General features: G+C 35.2%; 1 protein-coding gene across 2 annotated transcripts in view; it reads right to left on the bottom strand.

Moving 5' to 3' along the window:
• The window catches only part of FMRFaR (FMRFamide receptor), a 204,155-nt gene that overhangs the window by 96,474 nt on the left and 88,431 nt on the right, over window positions 1-19,250 (bottom strand). The window contains exon 1 of one of the 2 annotated variants that reach the window (XM_073079326.1): window positions 12,570-12,781. The exons of the other annotated variant lie outside the window; for it this stretch is intronic. The gene's annotated coding sequence lies outside the window, so the exon portion shown is untranslated. Of the gene's footprint in view, window positions 1-12,569; window positions 12,782-19,250 lie in introns of those variants that run through there. 2 annotated transcript variants of the gene reach the window in all.

The following is a 19,250-nucleotide window of genomic DNA, read 5'->3' as shown; positions in this document are numbered from 1 at the left end:
AATTCATTTATAACACTACCAGGTAATGGATCTCATACTGGCCACAGACAATAAATATGTGTTGACAGGCCTAATTGAACAGTTATTGACTGGTAATCTGTGAGTAATATTTTAATATACTTGTCCAACTTAAGCTTGGGTTACACAGCGTTATATTGCACGTTTTTTTTCAGTACCGTTAGTATGAGTTTTTACGTTATTACAAAAATTACTGTTTTTATATTTGTTTACGTATTTGCCCATACATTTCCAATCAGCGCCCCTAGTCAACTGTATCAGACCTGATCGGTAATGAATGGGAAATACTGAAACAAATACAAAAACAGTATTTTTGTTAAAACGTAAAAACATATGCTAAGGGTACTGAACAAATCTTATTAAAACAGTGGTATATACATTGTGTCTTGCAGTACAAACGTCGGTGGTACCGTTCACACGACGTAAGCTACAAAAATGAAAACCATTAACCATTTTGGTATGCACAAATCGTCAAATATCGATATCTGACAAAATAAAAGATTAATTGATTATTAATAACGGTAACTATGCATATTTACAAACATATCCCTATCAATAAAATGGAAAAACCTTGTATCCTGAATAAATCAAATTAATTGTATTGTGAACGCACGCGGCTGGTTCCCCGGAGAGGAAAACCCAAACCCATTAAAAGTTCCCGCAGTTTAAAAAACAAAACACTAGGTAGATAAATCTCATCGGAGGCTTTATTATAAAATACTATAAACAAATTTATTTCAATTGGCAACTCTAACTATATTTATCTTAAATACTAACTAAAACTACTGTTTAAGTTAGTATTAGTGTTGAGATTAATTCACTTATAAAACAGTTCTTTTAATATAAGAGGAATTATTACTAAGTTTCAAACATGTAAATTAAATAATAGAACATAATAGAATAAAAAATAAAAATAAATAGTTAAATTCATTTATCACTTTATCACAATAAGTGTTAAAGTGATAAATAAAGTGTGCCGTATCAGGGAGGAGATCAACACTAACAGAGTAATAGTGTTGTGTAGAGGCGGGCTCTGACGTCAGCAGTGCTGGATCACTTGATGGCACACAATCGCTCAACACTGATTGGTTAATTTGCCGGACTGTCTATCAACTACTGAAGCCACTGATTCCAAATTGGAAATTTAAAGCAAATGAGTAAATAAACAACTGGTATATTTAACAAATTCTAAAGTATTATCGTAATATATTGAGATTACACACTATTGTAATGGTAGAATGTAAGAATATGTTATATTATCACCATCTACTTCAACTACATTCTGGCAATGAATAAAGAAATAAACGGGGTAAAATTAATGTAAATTTATCGATCCGAAATTAATTTGATATGATGGCAGCAGTGATAGCCTAGTGGTTAAGAAACGCGGCCTCTCGATCGAGGGGCCCGAGGTTCAAATCCCAGGCACGCACCTCTGATTTTCAAATTTATGTGCGTATTAGAAATTAATTATCACTTAATTAAACGGTGAAGGAAAACATCGTGAGGAAACCTGCATACCTGAGAGATTTATAAAAAATCTTAAAGGTATGTGAAGTCTACCAATACGCACTTGGCCAGCGCGGTGGACTATGGCCTGATTCTTCTCATTCTGAGAGGAGACCCGTGCCCAGCAGTGGGACAGTAATGGGTTGATGATGATGATGATGATGTCAGTAAATCTATGTATGAGTATTTCTGCGAACCACTAAAAGAAAAATATCAGATTACTTGTTAAAACAAATTCTGGTAACCGTATAAAAGTCTGAAGCCCGTATATGAAGCAAAATATAATCTTCTCTGTAATACGATCTGTTAAAGTTAATCACAGTAATTGAATTACCCACTATTGAAAATTTCTTATGATATATTTAAGTAATGAGGTTCGCCCACGATCTATAATCAAAGTAAGAATCTGTACAGGATACTTATGTAACAGATTTTTACGCTAAATACGAGTAGTTTTTCCCAGACGGAGAACCGCATTGGCCTCGATTACAGGCTAAATTGTATCCTTTATGTTAATTCAGGTTACAAATCATCTGTGTTCCAAATTTTATCCAAATCGAATCTGTAGTTTTAATGTGAAAGAGTAACAAACATCCATCCTTACAAACATTCGTGATTATAATATTAGTAAGTACATATTAGTACATCGTAATGAGTAAGACTCGTAAGAAATAAGATAAGATCCGGATTATATGTCAAATGTCTATCAAACCACTTGTTTAGTGCGGAATATCCTTTAGTATATGTTCATCGCGAGTCAATTTGATACTTACTAAGGATCGTGGGAAGCGAAGTGTAGTTGTGTAAAGCGTTGTAAGGAAGTGATGAAAGCTCGAAACACAGAGTTTAATCAATACCTCAAGACCAAGGCCTATAAATATGCCACGACCCGACCTAAAGTCCAAAACGACTTCAATAACAGTCCAATGTGAAGTTGAAAGTTATAAGATTTATACTCGAAGTTGCTGGAAATCCAATTCCCTAACCGATATTGAACTAAAGTTATCAATAAAGATCATAGAACTGCAATGACAGTTGTCTGGACAAAGAACCTAAATGACCACGTTGATAATATATGTATATAAGGTACACCAACTTCCACACATACACACACAGATGATCTGCTAGCCCTGAGAACTTTTATGGAAAGTCTCCGAATAGCACGTGTCTCTTACCACCATAAAACCAGAATACAGCGCTAAACACTGCTGATATAAGGCAGAAACAGATAAGGCGGTGGTGCAGCCATTTTCCCTCTGAAAAATATTGTTATCTATGTATTTATTTATGTTTATATACTATACTTATTTCCTTGACTTTGTATAACGCTAAGCAATTTAATAACATATCATCATTATATCGGAATATATTGAGTGTGTACGTCGCAACAATTATACAAAATATAATTCCATTATACACAGCACCATTAATTCATTTTCGCGGAGCTCATTATAATAATATAGTAATTTATTCAAAACAGCGTTCATGCCGCAGCTTAGTAAGGCATTTAATTTGTACCGTATTCTGATTTTACCGCCCTAACAGACATGCGACTTTCAACATCGGAGATTTGCGTTTTGACGACTAACTGTGTTCGGTCGTAGTATCGAAAACATGAGTTTTATCGGCTGCATTACTGCTGCATCGCATTTTTGCATTCAGTATGTGGTAAGGGATACATTATTTTCCGAGGAATTCTAGCTTAGTCCTTAAGGTTAGGGGATCGGTGGCCGACCTCAGGTAGAAATCTGAAGTTATCTAAGTTTGATTGTAGATATCTATGGGCGCCTGGAGGTAGTTTTTTTTATAATATAAGAGTAGTAGACAAGCACGCAGTCCACCTGATGGTACGTAGCTACTGACACGCTAAGTCAAAGTCAGGTTGACTACATGCTCGTCTGCTACACTTATATTATAAAAAGTAGCTGCACGGGGAGTCCAGCTGCGACTGGCACTTAAACGTATGCAGGACGTAGCGTTTGGTCAGCGGCTAGCTTCTGAAAAGAAACTAATTTGTCTATCGCCAATAAAAGTCGCATGTCTACCAAGGCCTATATTTTTCTATAAACATATTCTTAATGCAAACAAAGTAGCAATGAAATATAAGCTCCCCTTGGAGATATTTAATCATCCTCAAGTAGGACAAGAGATCTGAGGCTAATTACAGATGCGTTGTTGACCCTTAGGACTAAGTTGAAACGCGTCATGTTAGTGTCTAATTAAGAGCTTGTTCCAGTTTTAAATACTGTGTAAAGCAATTTCAAACGGCGTTAATAATTCTCCTAGGCCAAGAGCAAACGGACTGAATGTTTAATTTTAAATTGCTCGGTGGAGGCCGAGTACTGAGATAAATAATACGTTTTCACTTTCTAGTTCCAAACAGTTGAAAAGTCCCATCTATATAGATGGGATTTTTCAAATGTTTAAATACCTATTCAAAATAGAATTGAATGATTTCTTGATGACATCTGTAAATAAACGCTTTCTACACTCACAGCCCCACACTAGGATTCCCTGTGTCGTGGGTGCCATGGACACACACGTAGACAAATACACAAACACCCAGCCCCAGAAACAGAAATCTAAATTCATCATTTAGAAATCTGTCTGGCCGGGGATCGAACCCGGGACCCTTTGCGCGTCAGACCGGTATGGTGGCCGCTCCGCCACGCGGGTCGTCAAATCTGTAAATACAACATGGCTACTAAAAGTAATCTAGTCGCGTGATAAAAAATAACTTTAATTTTGGTCAGTTACATCAATATTAACGCTACTTGTCGTCGACCCATTGCTGTCCTACTGGTCGTTGGTCATGGGACTTCTGGGCGATAGGGTCAAGGCCATGATCACCGCGCTAATCAAATGCAGATTGGTAGACGTAACACGACCTTGATCACATTTTTCAAGGATTCTCAGGCTGTCACAATGTCTTCCTGCACCGTTTAAGCAAGTGATAATTAATTTCTTGTACGCACACATTTTTATCTAATCAGATGTCTGACGATCTGCGATTCGTCCTCGGACCCCCCGATTGGGAGACCAAGTTTCCAACCATTAGGCGATCACTACTATACTTTATACTGTAATGCCACTTATTATAATTACTAAATAAATATCACAGCTCGATCATTCACCCAAAACGTTACACTAATGAATTCCACGTGCAATTCCCGCGCGGTGTACACGATAGGGACGACGATCTGAGATCGATTAATCAAAGAATCGATCTTTTGGACTAAAAAAATTGGTTATTTTAGTCAATCTCCAGAAATAGATTGTTTTAGTGAATCATTATTTCATCCTAGAAAATCGAAAGTCGTTCTTTTTGAAGTTGATTGAACATTAACAAATGTAATATAGACATTTTTTGCTAACAGATGCGTATTCCAGTTCTTGTTTGGTCCTGATGATTTTTTTGCTATCTTCGCTCCCTTTTTCGCTGAAAAGACCGAAGATCGTTTTTTGGAGAATCGATTCTTTGGGCCTCGATTTTTTGTGTATCGATTTATCACAATTCGATTCGAATCCATTTAAGAGTCGATCTTTTGCGGAAAGAATCGCCATGCCTAGTACAACACGTCGCGGCCGACGTCCGCCGCGCCGTCACCGCGCACGTCACTTCAATCTCATTTAAATCTCTGAATATTCAAATATCATCCATTACCACCTGTCACACGTACAATATTAACTAGATATTTACTTAATAACGTGTTTATTACATATTTGTCGTTGTATTAAACCCGACACGTTAGATTAATTGGCTTAATATTCGTATTAATTTAAACTACGGGATGTCTTGTTTCTGAGGTATTTAAATGAGGAAAAAAACTTGTTCAATATAAATAATATGATAATAATATAAAATTATACATTTCTATATAACGTACTTATAATGTACCTACACGATAATTCTATGGTGATTATGATGAAAACTTATCTAATGTCAACAGTGTGTAATATTTTGATATCACGTTAGAATTCCGGTCGCGAATTTATGATTACAATTTACAGCTTTTATATTATATGTGTATGTATTTACATATATTTAACCTGTGTTACATGCGGCCTTTTATATTATTCCATTGTTTAAACATATGTTGACCTACTGTAAACATAGTCAGAGCAAGTTACATCTCAAGCAGTGATTATTCAAAACTGGATAATGGTTATTAGCAGTCAAGTCACTCGGTAACTTGTAATGAATATCATGTTCAAATAAGAGAATGGCGCCGATATAAATCACGACGATGTCATAACGAAACATATTAAGTTAGTGCGTCCATACGCGCCAGGCAATTAAAATCCTAATCTCGCTGTATTCGGTGACGGGCGGGCAGTAGAACAATAGCCCTGGAAGATCCCGTTATAATAGCCACCAAATGGGCCTAATGTCCGTCTGTTCCATTATGGTTCCATGGTTGATCTTTGGCCCTTTTTGCGTAATGGATCCATTTAAAAAACAAATCATGTTACAATTATTTTTAAAGGACCCTTATCTGTTATTACGTAAGTTATGTATCCTACACAAATCAATCAACATTTAATTACCTGTTTATAAATATTAGAGAGTAGTACGTCCTATATTTATTACTAACATCATTACGAATAGTGCCCTTTGCCCTTGTTTTGACCGAAGCTACATTATAAAATCTAATTTAACTCCCATACATACTAGAAATATATTTAAAGAGTAGTAATCGATACACTGTAGTCTGGTCCTGTCTGTCTAATATATCATCACTTCCTCTCTTCCCATCGTAGGAAACATGTATGGAGTTATGTAGTCATGGATAGTATTAGATGGTTTATTATACACTAGTTTTTGCCCGCGGCTTCGCCCGCATTTAAAAGGAAATAATATAACTTACTAACATGCATAAAAGTGTAAATTCGTACCTTCAACTTCCTAAAGATCATCACTTGATCAAATGCATAGTTTACGATTGAATCCTTACTAATATCGATTAAAATAATCGATGTTTTGGGTCCAAAAGATCGATTCTCCGATTAATCGATCTTAGATCGCCATCCCTAGTTCACGTGGGATTTCCGGGATAAAAACTATCGTATGTCCTTTCTCGGATCTCAGAATATCTTTCTTCAAAATTTCAATAAAATCGGTTCAGTGGTTCACCCAATTTTTAATAACCAAATATAGAAATTTGACGCTGTCTAATAACATCCGTTATTATTTAATTCATCTACTCATTGATATAAATATATCATTGCATGCAATGTACCTACTGACTACTAGAAAGTATAAAATTTCGATCTTTGGTTGACAACATTTAGATAGATTGATTATTAACGGGCGTAGGTGAAGGGAAACGGTGATTTCATTAAGCCTAGAGATACGATCATAAAATATGGTCCCTTAATTTCACTCCGTCGTCGCCGGGAGGAGCAAACTTTCCCAATTTTTCCGGCGCGCTGTTCCCCACATTAAAACGAACAACACACATTAATCTTTATAACGCGGATTTTCTAAGATCGGCGCAAGCAGGATTTGCTCTTCAACTTATTTTTTATAAAACGCCTTCCGTAAGTATATAAAAACTTTACTAAACATGTAGATATAATGTCATAGGGCACTGTCACTGAGACGACAACGGCACGGCACGGCACCGATGCTCCCAGGACTGATGTCAATTCTGTCAATCCCTAGACATAAATTTAAAGAAGTAAGACGTATGGTACACGTCTTGTACGTCTGTATGAAGCCAAAAGTGTCCGATTTTTTTTACCTACTGTGAATGCGCAAACGAAATCTATCTGAGATAAATAATCGAAAATTAGATCAACCGAAATAACGTTACGCGAAATACTTTTAGGTACGCAAAGACTTAATGATTTTTTTAATGACATTGACTAAAGCGATTATTTCTATTATCTTGTCTGTTTTGAGTATAGGCCATTACAAGAAAATATTTTTTATTAGTGCTGACATGCAATTTTATTGTATAATTATTAGTTTAATATGATGATTTAATGTTTTTATTGTATCCTTTGTCCTGTTTTAATTTTAATAATTTAGTTTAATTTTAATTACAATTTATATAATTTATATACTTATGACATATTTGCACACCGTTTGGGTTAGGATAGGAGCACAAAACTTATATATTTCACGTATGTATACCACCTTATCCTGCAATAAATCAATTGAATTGAATTGAATTGAATAGAACATACTTGTGTCTTCAATTTAGATTTTATATGTGTGGTGCCGTTGCCGTGCCGTTGTCGTCACAATAAAGAAGCACCTATTATCGTACGAAGTAATACATTAACAAATTAATGTCATAATGTACGCGGAAAGATTGAAATGCTGATTTTATCACAGCTTGGAACCTGTTTAAATGTCCGTTAAAAAGTACCGGCCTATCTCGTTAGTTAGGATGTCTTGGTGTGGTCGTTGACGACCTTCGTGCGTTGCCATGGGTGCTGGCCACGCGAGGACGGCACGGTACTTGGCGAAGATTCGTTTACATGTAATCATACTGATATGAAGATACGTTGTTATCACAAAACAAACAGATATCAATCAAACAAACAACGAATCAAATCATTTAATCTTAAGTAGTTGTATGGAATTCCTTTTATAGGTTAATACGCATTCTCCCATATAAAATCATTCATAGATTCAAGAATTATAATATTATTATGTATAAAGTATACCAATATTTCATTACTGTAGTAATAATCACTCTGGATTCTGACATGATTATCAATAATATGATATACAGAGCACGGTGCCGTATCAACTATAATACGAGTAACGACCGCTATACTAAATAATTCATTTCATTCAATTTCAATCAGAAATCAGTTTGTTAAAACTATATATTTATAGCAGGGACAATTCACTGGGCTTTTAGTATTATCTATAAAATAACTATGATTATGACCCTAAGTATCTAGAGTACTTAGGATCATTATGATCCTCAGAAGTAATTTTCTTATTGGGTACACCACATTATGTTAAAATGCAAAATGGTCAGGATCTGAAATATTGAAATGGTATGTGATACACAGAGTTGCCAACCCTTCCGAATTAAGAACAACAAATCGTCTTCATAAAATTTGATCAAAAGTGTATGTAGACGAAGAAAGGATCAGGATCAAATTAATCAAATGCCTACAGGACCTGAGAAATATTTGTCGGCAAAAAGGTCATCTCATTTAAAATTTTTGCCGCCCGGGGGTACTAATTCCAAAGCTCTTCTTATATTAAGTAAATATTAAGTAGCACGAAAATAAGTGAATTGTAAAAGACACAAAAAACCAGTAAAAAGGGTATTAAATAATAAACACCTAATTTCCTGTTAAAACAGTAGAGTAAGTAGCACTGGCCATACGATTCTTTATACTCATTACTGATACAATGTTTCAGCGTCGTACTACATAATGTTGAGAGGATTAATGTAACCAATTAATCAAATTAAAATGCGACGCGTCAACGGGGATTATCCGGCGCTAATGCACTTCATTCTGACAGTATTGTGACATTGTGAAGTATTTATGTTGAATAATAATCATTACCAACACTGTACCACTGATGGCAACTAGTATTTTAATGAAATGTCCATTTCACGTTGCGTACTGCCGTAATGGGCAACAGTAATTAACCCGAAGGATTAGAGTCTGATCTAAGATCAGCCACAGTTTTGTCGCCTCCATTAAAAACCAATCTAAAATGCTTCAGCTTATCATTCCCTTCGTTAAAATACAGCAACGCTTAATACTGCTGCTATAAAATCGAAACGGGTACTGTTGCTACTGATCCCTAAAAAAATGTAGTCTGATAGCTACAATTAGTCACGGTGTTAAAAGCCGTTTACATGTTATTTGAAGAAATCAAGATGAACTCTAAGGCATTTAATGCTCTACTGACTTGGTACCGAACATACAACAAATGGAGGTGTTCTTATATTATAACAAGAATTCATTCAGAATTGAATACTGAATCTCAATTACTAACATAATGTTCGAAAGCGTAAATCTAATCTACAGTTTGTTACCAAAGACAGATTTATTAACTAAATTAGATTCGTATAAATCGTGAGACTATGTCGCCTTCTACTAAATTCCGTTCAGGGATGGATATAACTCACAACCATCAGATTAATAGAATATCGGCGTACAGCATTAGACGCAGTACGTTTATATATGGGCTCTGCAGGAGGCAATCAGCAAAATCAATTAGGAATTATAACCATATGTGTGTATCATTTGTATAGAAAGTATGATACAGTAAAACGAGCAAAAGGAGCAAAGGTCATGAAATAATCCCCGGATTCTTAAGGTACGTCGATTGAAGTCATGCCAATTAGGATGATCCCAACGAAATCCCAACGAACGAATTGATAGATGGTTATAGTATATTTTCCAAATTTTAATATCCTGTGTGGTGACCTTGATCTTAGTCGCTTGAGAGAAAACAAATAATTGTAAGAAAAATGAGAACCGATTGTTTATTTTAGTTAGAACTGCTCTGGAAGTCTATTGAAGAAAACCCATTAATTGAATTGCGAGTAAACAAGACGACTTCTAAATGTGTTCATAAAGGGGCTGCAGATCTCTACATTATTTCACATTTGTTGAAGAATCATTTCCAATGAATTGAGTTCAGTGATTACTCCGCTTTTTCTTAGAGCTTCTTCGACATTTCTCGAGTGTTTTGCATAGATACGAGTATGAGTGAGACATGTCACAGATGTAGTATAGATATTGGCATCTGATTCAGTTTGCGGACACGTGTGGCGGTGAAAAATCATTTATTTATAGTTGTCGGTGCGTTAACACTGTGTTTAGACGGCGAATCTATCTTGTATGCGGGTTCGAATCTGGGCCAAAATTTTGTGAAAATTTTCTAAAGTGCGCGATTATCTGTTATGACATTTTCGTTCTATCATAATAATTGCGACTACTGTTAATAGCGCGAGTAGAAATATTTTATAACTTAATTCATTCGTATATTTTGCTTTTAAAATTATGAATAGTGTTATAAATCCACCGCTTTGAAGATTTGTAGAAGTCTAAATGTCTGTTTTATTAGATAAGTGTACGGTTTCGAAGTAAAAAATTAAAAATATAATCGCATAAAAGAGTTCCGTAATCAATTATGCTACAATTATGTAAATTGCAAAAATTAATTGATAATAACTTTTATTTAATATTATAATGTTAATTAACTAATTAACAGTAGCCAATAGAAAACTCCGACTTAAATTTCATAGTAATCGTAATAATTATAGTATTAGGAAAGATTAATCGAAGTAAGAAAATTCACGGAAATGATAATAATGTTTCGGCAACTCTTCGCAATTTTTCACTGACGGAATAATTCGGGAAATGAGCGTCTAATAACCTGAAACATGGTTTTGCAAGTTTGAAACGATCTGGTAACGACTTTTCTTATTTTTGGAAAAAGTTTTATTGACTTTCCAAATTTGGAAATGTTCGTTCTAACTGTATATTAGAGGAAAAATATATACTTGTAGGTTGTGGACATAATAATTCAAATGAACCCAGAAGAAGTGAAAATGACTTCGCGGCATTGCCGTTACTCCTACTTCTGCCTAATAGCATCAGTGTTAAGCACTGTCGTGTTCTGTTTCGAAGAATGTGGTAAGGGAGACATATTTATCTAACGCGTTCTTACAAGTCCTCAGCGGTCAGCGCATCTGTGACTTACCTCAAGTAGACCTCTAATCTTATCAGGGGTTGATTCCATCATCTAATCTCATCAATTATTCTAATCAGCTGATTCCTATCAGGTGGTTTCCATGCTCGTTTGTTACACCTACGTTATAAAAAAGAAGTAACTCTTCTTCTGCCTTCAATAAATGAAATTCGTTTAAACTAATATTATTCTTAAATTGAGATATTTAATGCGTAAACGGCACTTAAGATAAGCAGCTTAATTTCCTTCCTTACCACGATCCATGTAACTGGGTCGAAATATCGGCAAAAAAAGAAATCCAAACCGCGTATCGCAAGTACCTGTTACAAATTAAAATGTATCAGATACGTACGTATATTAATACGTCATTTGGAATTCGGGTAATCGAATCTCGGTGACAACGTTACACTTTCTTTGTCTTATTAAATCAGTTCAGTTACAAGGATTCGAAAGCTGAGATAATTTGGAAATTACCAACTTAATTCTCAGGCATCTATAATTGATCTAGGGTGGAGCTCTCTTCCTATAAGGTCCAGATACCAGGCGGTAGATACCATTTGATGTTAGTGGTCTGTCCACCGGTTTCTTACTTTAATTTGATTTGTTGACCAAATAAAAGTCCTTAACTATATAGAATTTATCCATAGTGACTACATATCATTTCATAACGTAACATAGGAAATATATCTTCATTACAAAGTTTAAAATAAAAATATATAAAGTTGTAAAAAAAATTCAATCGGAAATAAAAAAAAAACAGAGTACCGTTGAGAGCTTTTCAATTATCTATTTTATTGGCCGTTCTCGCTGACATATTCGATTTTTTTTATAATTCAATAAAATAGTCTATGAAAGAGACTGATGCAAGGATACCGGAATTGATTGTAACCTGCATTAACTTCTTTCGAAGGTAAGAGAAAGAGAGATGTTAGCGATAAGTGTAAAAAATGTGATGCCGATCTTTAAATATTTTAAATATTTGCATTAAAAAATTAAATTAATAACCAAGTTCTTATCAACTGACTTTTTTCTTTATAAAATGTATTATACTATTTTCGTGCCATACTTATAAAAAAACTAAACGGATTGATTGGCAAAGGTCACAAGATTATCTTATAAAATAAATACAAACAATTGTGCCTAAAATCAGACGAACGAGCAATTGACGTAAAAGTATTGTTATCGGATTTTTAATCATTCCCATAGCGGTCACTGTCATTACGTAAACTAGCAAAAACCAAATTTTATAAAAAATTACATTTAAATCATGCAATATATTTCTTTTTTCATATTGCGAATTTAAATAACGGTAACTTTTTACTTGTTCAAAAAATAACTAACAAAAACTTTTACCAACCAGTATTTTTTTCTCCGAAGCTGGACGTGTAAAGAGAAGTGTGCGGAGAGAGCCAGGTAGCACCAAGTCACTGCACTTATCACTTATCGCACTATCAGCCACGTAAAGTTGTCACAAGTTGTGTCGCGAAGTTTCCCGCGTTGGAGCGTAAGGCGGCGTAGGGCGCGGGCGGGCGCGTGTGCCGGTGGACTGCGAGCGAGCGCGCTCCGTGCTGGCGCTCCGCCCCCGCCCCGCGCGCCCCGGCTGCGGCCGCCACGCACCGGGGTGCTGCTGGACAGGCATGGGCATGCGAGGATCTACACTTAGATAGCTAAGATTTATCTACTAGAGCGATGTGTGAAACGAACTGTTATAATACCTATACAATATACAGGGTGAAATTTTCAAATGGGCGGCCAAATCCGAAACTATAAAGGTTAGCGAAAAAAGCTGAATGAAAAAAAACGCACACTATATTATTCTACTATCGAATAGTGTTGTTTATAAGGATCAAATTCATTCATCTCATGTATAATGTTAACATCAAATGAGTACAAAACAATTTATTTTATGTTACCAACTATATTCAACCTCGGCCAATATGTCAGTGGGTAGGTACAGTCGACGTAAAGACAAGGCTTACAGTTGAAAAACATCCCATAATAGTTCATTAATTTCGAATCAGACCATTTTAATAGGGTCATAAACCACGTAATTAAAAAAAGCGCGTGGCTACGGTTCAGGACGGGCCCATTTAACTTCCTTAGCATATAAAAGTAAAGTGATAAGAATATTTTTCTAAGTTTAATCGAAATCGCATAAATTTAACTATCCAAGTAATTACGCAAAAAACATGTTTTTAAATCAAACGAAATGTTTGAAAACAATCCTGACATTACCTTGAAACTGAAGCGACGAAAATAAAAAGCTCTAAATCCTCCCCCGTATTTATTCCGTTGTTTATCCAAGGATATTTTAGAACTTCCAATTTTATTAAAATTATATACCAGTCATATATTAAACGGAACTCTATACTAAGACTTTATACAGAGACTGTATACCGGTGACTGCTATAACAACGAATACTAAAAATAAAAAAGTTTAAATAAATGAGGGTTGCCACACAAGAAATCGCTTTTTTTCAATGTTTTTGCTGTATATATTGAATTATAATACGTAGACAGTTCAAATTTTCACAATACATGTACATACTTCAATTACTACCATAATAACAAGTACTCGTACTAAAAAAATTAAAATGTGGATAGTACGGAACCCTGCGGGTGCGAGTTCGACTTGCACTTGGCCAATTATTTTATGGAACTCTGACACTGTATGCGGCCGTTTGGCTAATTTAAAAGCAATAAACTCACTAAACCAGACGACGACCAAAATAGATACCAAGTACAAATACAAATGTAGTAGCTGTTTATAACATTTATTTTTATTGTACTTCCTGCCCGTATTCATTATTAACAAAATGTATAACACACATTTATTATATCTGTTAATTATGGTATATAAAATGAAGGTTAATTAAAAATATAAGTCCGAGTTTATCGGAATAATGATGACGTTACGTCATCATTATTCCGATAAACTCGGTGCGATAATTATTTATATCCACTTCTGTGATTGACGCTACCACCATAAACTCTCTTTTTAGTACTTGCATTGCAATCAAAAAGTAATTGTAGAGCCATTTGGAACGCAAGCTAATGACCCGCTGTACTTAATTGACACATCGTTTCATTTATTTTAATAAATGTTTCTGATTATTTTAACAATAACTTAATTTACACAAATGTAATCCGGATGTTTTATTGTATTATGTATGTATGTTGTATGTGCCTCTACCTAGTACCTAATTATCTGAATGTCGTTGTCCAGAGCCAATCTAAACATTTTATAATATCAAAGTAGCAAACGGGCATACAGTCCACCTAATAGATGTCTGCAATAAACCCCAAACAAGATTAGATCCCTACCTAAGGTCGGCAGTTGGTACAGATGGGATGCTACCCTAATGCTAAAGGACATTTGAACGCCTCGGATAAGCATATCACCCGTATTCCCTTCAAAGCTACTGCTTTACCATGGTCAAGGGTACTCCCTTACCATGAGTTTTTACGTTTTGATAAATATTACTGTTTTGGTATTTGTTTACGTATTTCCCCATACAGTTTCCAATCAACGCTCCTAGCGAATTGTGTCAGAACTATAGTGTGAGTAACGTAACATTAAATGTCTAATTTGACAAAATGGCGCTTTATGTTTGGTTTTTCTTTTTTACGAACATGTGAGGTAGACAAAAGACTTGAGCACTACTTATTGTTACGTTTACTCAGTTTACTGAAGCAAACGGAACATAATAATGGATTGAGTAAACGTAACGTAAAATTGTGGGATGTTTTGAAAACTCATGGTAAGGGTACAGAACACAACACCGCTTAACAATGCTGTCATTGGACAAAAAAATGGAGTGGTGATACTTCAGGAGTTGATGCTCAAAGGGAATGTGAAACTTTGAAACCATTACTGTGATATAATTATTACATCTTGTTATCTTAAAGTTAATTACTTATTTATAATCAGATTTTTCTGTCTCAAAACGAGTTAGTTTTTATGTTCTAGACATGTCCATTACAAACTGCCGACATATCATCACTCAATATTTCCTCCACAAACTATTTTAAGTTTAATAATAAATGTAAAAAACTCATTAGAAAAATGTGTTCATCCGAAATCACACTTCATTCTACTTTCAACTCTAGAATATAACACTATTAGTATTAATTAGTTTAGTTTAGTATTCATTCTATTAGTGGCGACATGTACGATCTCGTATGCCAGCACATAATAACTGTTATTATTGTGTAGAATTGCAACAGGAGGTCGGATGGGCGCAGTGAGTGAGGGCCGACAGCTGGACGGTATTTTTGCAACAAAAATGAGACGTCCACTGTATTTTATAACGAGCTATTTCTGTCATACCGCTTAGTATAAGCTATGACAGCTGTGAATAGTCATACACAAAAAGCACTACAGATGTTTTTACTAAATCTATTTTTAAAAAGCGTATTATTAGGAAACCCAAATTGTTTTACTCTTTAATCTGTGATTGAGATGTAGCTAAAATTTTGTGTGTACATAACAGACAGATATTTTCTGCAACTTCTAAAGCGACTGGTCATATTTTATCATGATCAAGAATAGAAATCCAAATGTGATTGATTACACCTATAAATTAAACAACAACTTCGAAATATTTCAAAGAATAATTTAGTAAATTAAAACTTGTTTTAATTAGTCAAACTGGTTAGTATAACTACTAAGGATGAGAATAAACGATCTTTTTTTTCCGCCTCCGCCACGAACGCGAAATCGCAACACTCGTAAAAATATGATAATGGAGACAAATTACTGTTGCACTTTTCACGGAGCGATTTATTTTCGCGGCGTGCGCAGTTTTCTGTTGTCGTTACAACGGTGCGCGATATCCATCTCTTTCCGTCCGACTTGCTGTTGTGTTCCACCGAGTTTGCGAGCCATAACCGCAGCGGCTACGAAACCGCACAAAACTGCGGTATACTGAGTATTGAAACAGAACTGCTATATTACACGTCCGCGCGCGGTGACGATATAAAACACTCTGTGAGTTCAAGCTTTTCTACAACAAAAGTTCTATGGGAAATGTTAAAGTTTGATAAAAAATAATAAAGCTCTCTATAAACAAGAGACAAGAATATACCCTTTTTATGAACTTGAGAAAACTCGGTCTCATTGCTCCGAAGGAAACAAAAATCATTGCGTACAGATATTTGTGTCAGTACTCTCATAAAATGTTTCGTTTTCAACATTTTAAAAGGGTCTTCATTTCTGGCAAAGTTTCAGTGTAGTTCACTGAAAGAGTATTTATTTTGCGAAACTAAAAAGTTGGGTCATTATTTTTCCATTCTATCAAATATCAATTAACAATGTCTTTCTGTAATGTTAGCTTTTGTTTATCGTAAATATAAGATAGAATGAACTAATGAATATTTAAATAGGCTAGTTAATAAAAGTGTTGACAGCTGGCATTTTATTCTGTTATTGAAAAATATGAAATGAATGTAGCAATGTTAAGATCGTAAATAGGTAATATGGTGTAAACATATTATACAGGCAATTTCTAGAAATCAACCGAAGCAAAATGCCCAGCATGAATGAAGGCATAGGTTCCTCCGACGCATAATATTTTTTACATATTTCTGTCCCCGTCAGGAAATCCGAACCGAACCCCTTACCAGTAATATTTGATTAATGGCCGTAACATGATCACTGGACATAAATCGCTACCAAAAGCAGCTTGGTGAATACTAATTACTCGACAACTTCATTATACAAACTTTTAAATCAACCCAAAGACTCCAACAGAGTTCACCGATCACGGCAACTGAACTACTGCAATAATCTTGAAGGACGTTGCTTTGGGTCTTATGTCTTGAAATTTACATTATTAAGGTCAGCAAAAAAGCACGGTAGGTATGTATCGAATTGTCACTGTAGTCCAGGGGCTAGAATAAGGCAACGGTTTCCCCTGCCTATCAAAAAAGGCGACTAAAAGGGAGCTTTCGCGGTTGCGGACGGCAAGAGTGGGAGCTCGAACCGTCCAGCAAGCAACCCCGGAAAGGACGGCGGTGTGTGTGGCGCACACCGTTGTAAAGTAAATTGCCCCTATCGGGCTCTGCCCTGAGGCAAAGCGCTCGGAGGACTCCGGTTGTGTTCTATGTGATGGGGGTTTAAATGCGGTAAAAATCGTAATATATGGTACGGTATCTAATAGTAATATATCCTCATTTTTAAGTTAGGTACATGCTAAATAGGAAATTTATTATCTTGTGTTAGCGGTGACGTAAAACATTGTGCGGGAACGTACAGCCCTACGAGTTAACTCTATAGCTTTCTCGAAGCTATGTAAAACTTACCGACCCACATTAGAAGGACCACATTATAGCCTTGACTATAGCCTTGACCATTCGGATTGTGGAGGTAAATCCGGGACCATAACGCATGGCGAGCCTAATGATGAAGGATAATTACTTTTAAACCTATTTCTGCCTCACATCAGCAGTGTTAAGTGCTGCTGTGTTCTGGTTTGAAGGGTGTAAGGGAGACATACTTTTCCGAGGCGTCCCTCAGCTTAGTAGCTCAGAGGTAGCGGCGCGTCTGTGGCCGACCTCAGGTAGGAATATCTAATCCTATCTGGGGTTGATAACAGATGTACATGGGCGGCAGCAGCCACTTACCATCAAGTAGACTGTATGCTCGTCTGTTACACGTGTATTATAAAAAAAAATATTCCCTTAAATGTTACTTTGCAGACATTTCTTATATATTTCTTATATATATTCGAAATAGTGTTGTAGACTTATAATTTCATCGCAGCTCCTAAATATTTCGCGATACGATTTGTTTACGCTCATAAAATGCGAACAATAGCAAGTGCATATGACAGAAATATAGCTGCGAAAATTGTTACGAATATTTTTTTGTTTTGCAAATAAATGCTTTTTGCACATGTTACAACGGGATAAATTAGTTTCGGATAAATTATACGCTATGCTCCATTAATATATATCCCTTAGTCAACGGGTTTAATAATAATCAGTCACCGTTATTTCTATCTTATTTCATCGTTTGAATCAATTCCTTTCGATATATTTTTTTTATTCCCAACTGAAGAAATATATTTCCTAAAATGTATGAGTATATTGTACGGTAAAAATCTATTTTAGGCGTTATGTATGCTATCAACACGGATCGATATACGAATATACTCGCTTTTTTATTAACCTACATTAAACAGACATTATGGTTATAGTCCCAACAAACAAAATATTTCTTTTTTGCCGACTTCAAAAAGGAGAAGATACGATATTCTGCCGCATTTATTTTTTCATACGTAGAGATGAGCAAAACGGATTACTTCCATATCGTTAGTTCGTGTATATCTCTCAAGGAAACGCTAAAATGTGTATAAATAGCAGCGCACACCTCAACAACGAACAATGTTTTACAACGTTACATAACGCACTTAGTGCGTTATTGACTTTCAGAAGTGCTTGTTCTTGAATATAAATTAAATGAAATGATACTTTATTTTATTTTTGCACTGATGAAATATTACGTTCTGCTACAAATTTTATTGACATCACGCCTGCCGGAAAGTACTCGTGCTACACTTGCTACAATTTGTTAACATTTGTAGTAAGAGACACCTATATTTATCCCAGGCGTTTTAACTTAGTTCTCAGGGTAGTAAGGCAGGGTAGTAGCCGACCTTAGATAAAACTCTGATCTTATCTGGGGTTGATTACAGATACCCAGGAGTGGCAATAGCCACTTACCATCAGATGGACTACATGCTCGTTAGCTACCAATTTATTTTTAAACAATCTCCGAGAAATACTTCTTACTTAATATATTATAATACATTATTACAGTTTTCAGGTATTTCCATATTCGTTCGTACATTTTGACATAAATTCGCTTCAAATATTACGTTTAATTTTAAATATAGATTTATAAATTATTCATAGATACTAATTTCATGTCATTTACCAGGAAGCTCTCGATATTAGATAATACACATATACATGTACAAATAGCGATTACCATGTTAGTTACTATCTATAACTAAAACCGCAAAAAAATTGCATT

Source organism: Epargyreus clarus, unplaced genomic scaffold (assembly GCF_041222505.1).
Source record: "Epargyreus clarus isolate Ecla_fem2 unplaced genomic scaffold, WU_Ecla_fem_2.2 ptg000014l, whole genome shotgun sequence".
NCBI lineage: Eukaryota > Metazoa > Arthropoda > Insecta > Lepidoptera > Hesperiidae > Epargyreus > Epargyreus clarus.
The sequence above is the reverse complement of the archived record's forward strand: the minus strand, read 5'-3'. Positions and strand labels throughout refer to the sequence as shown.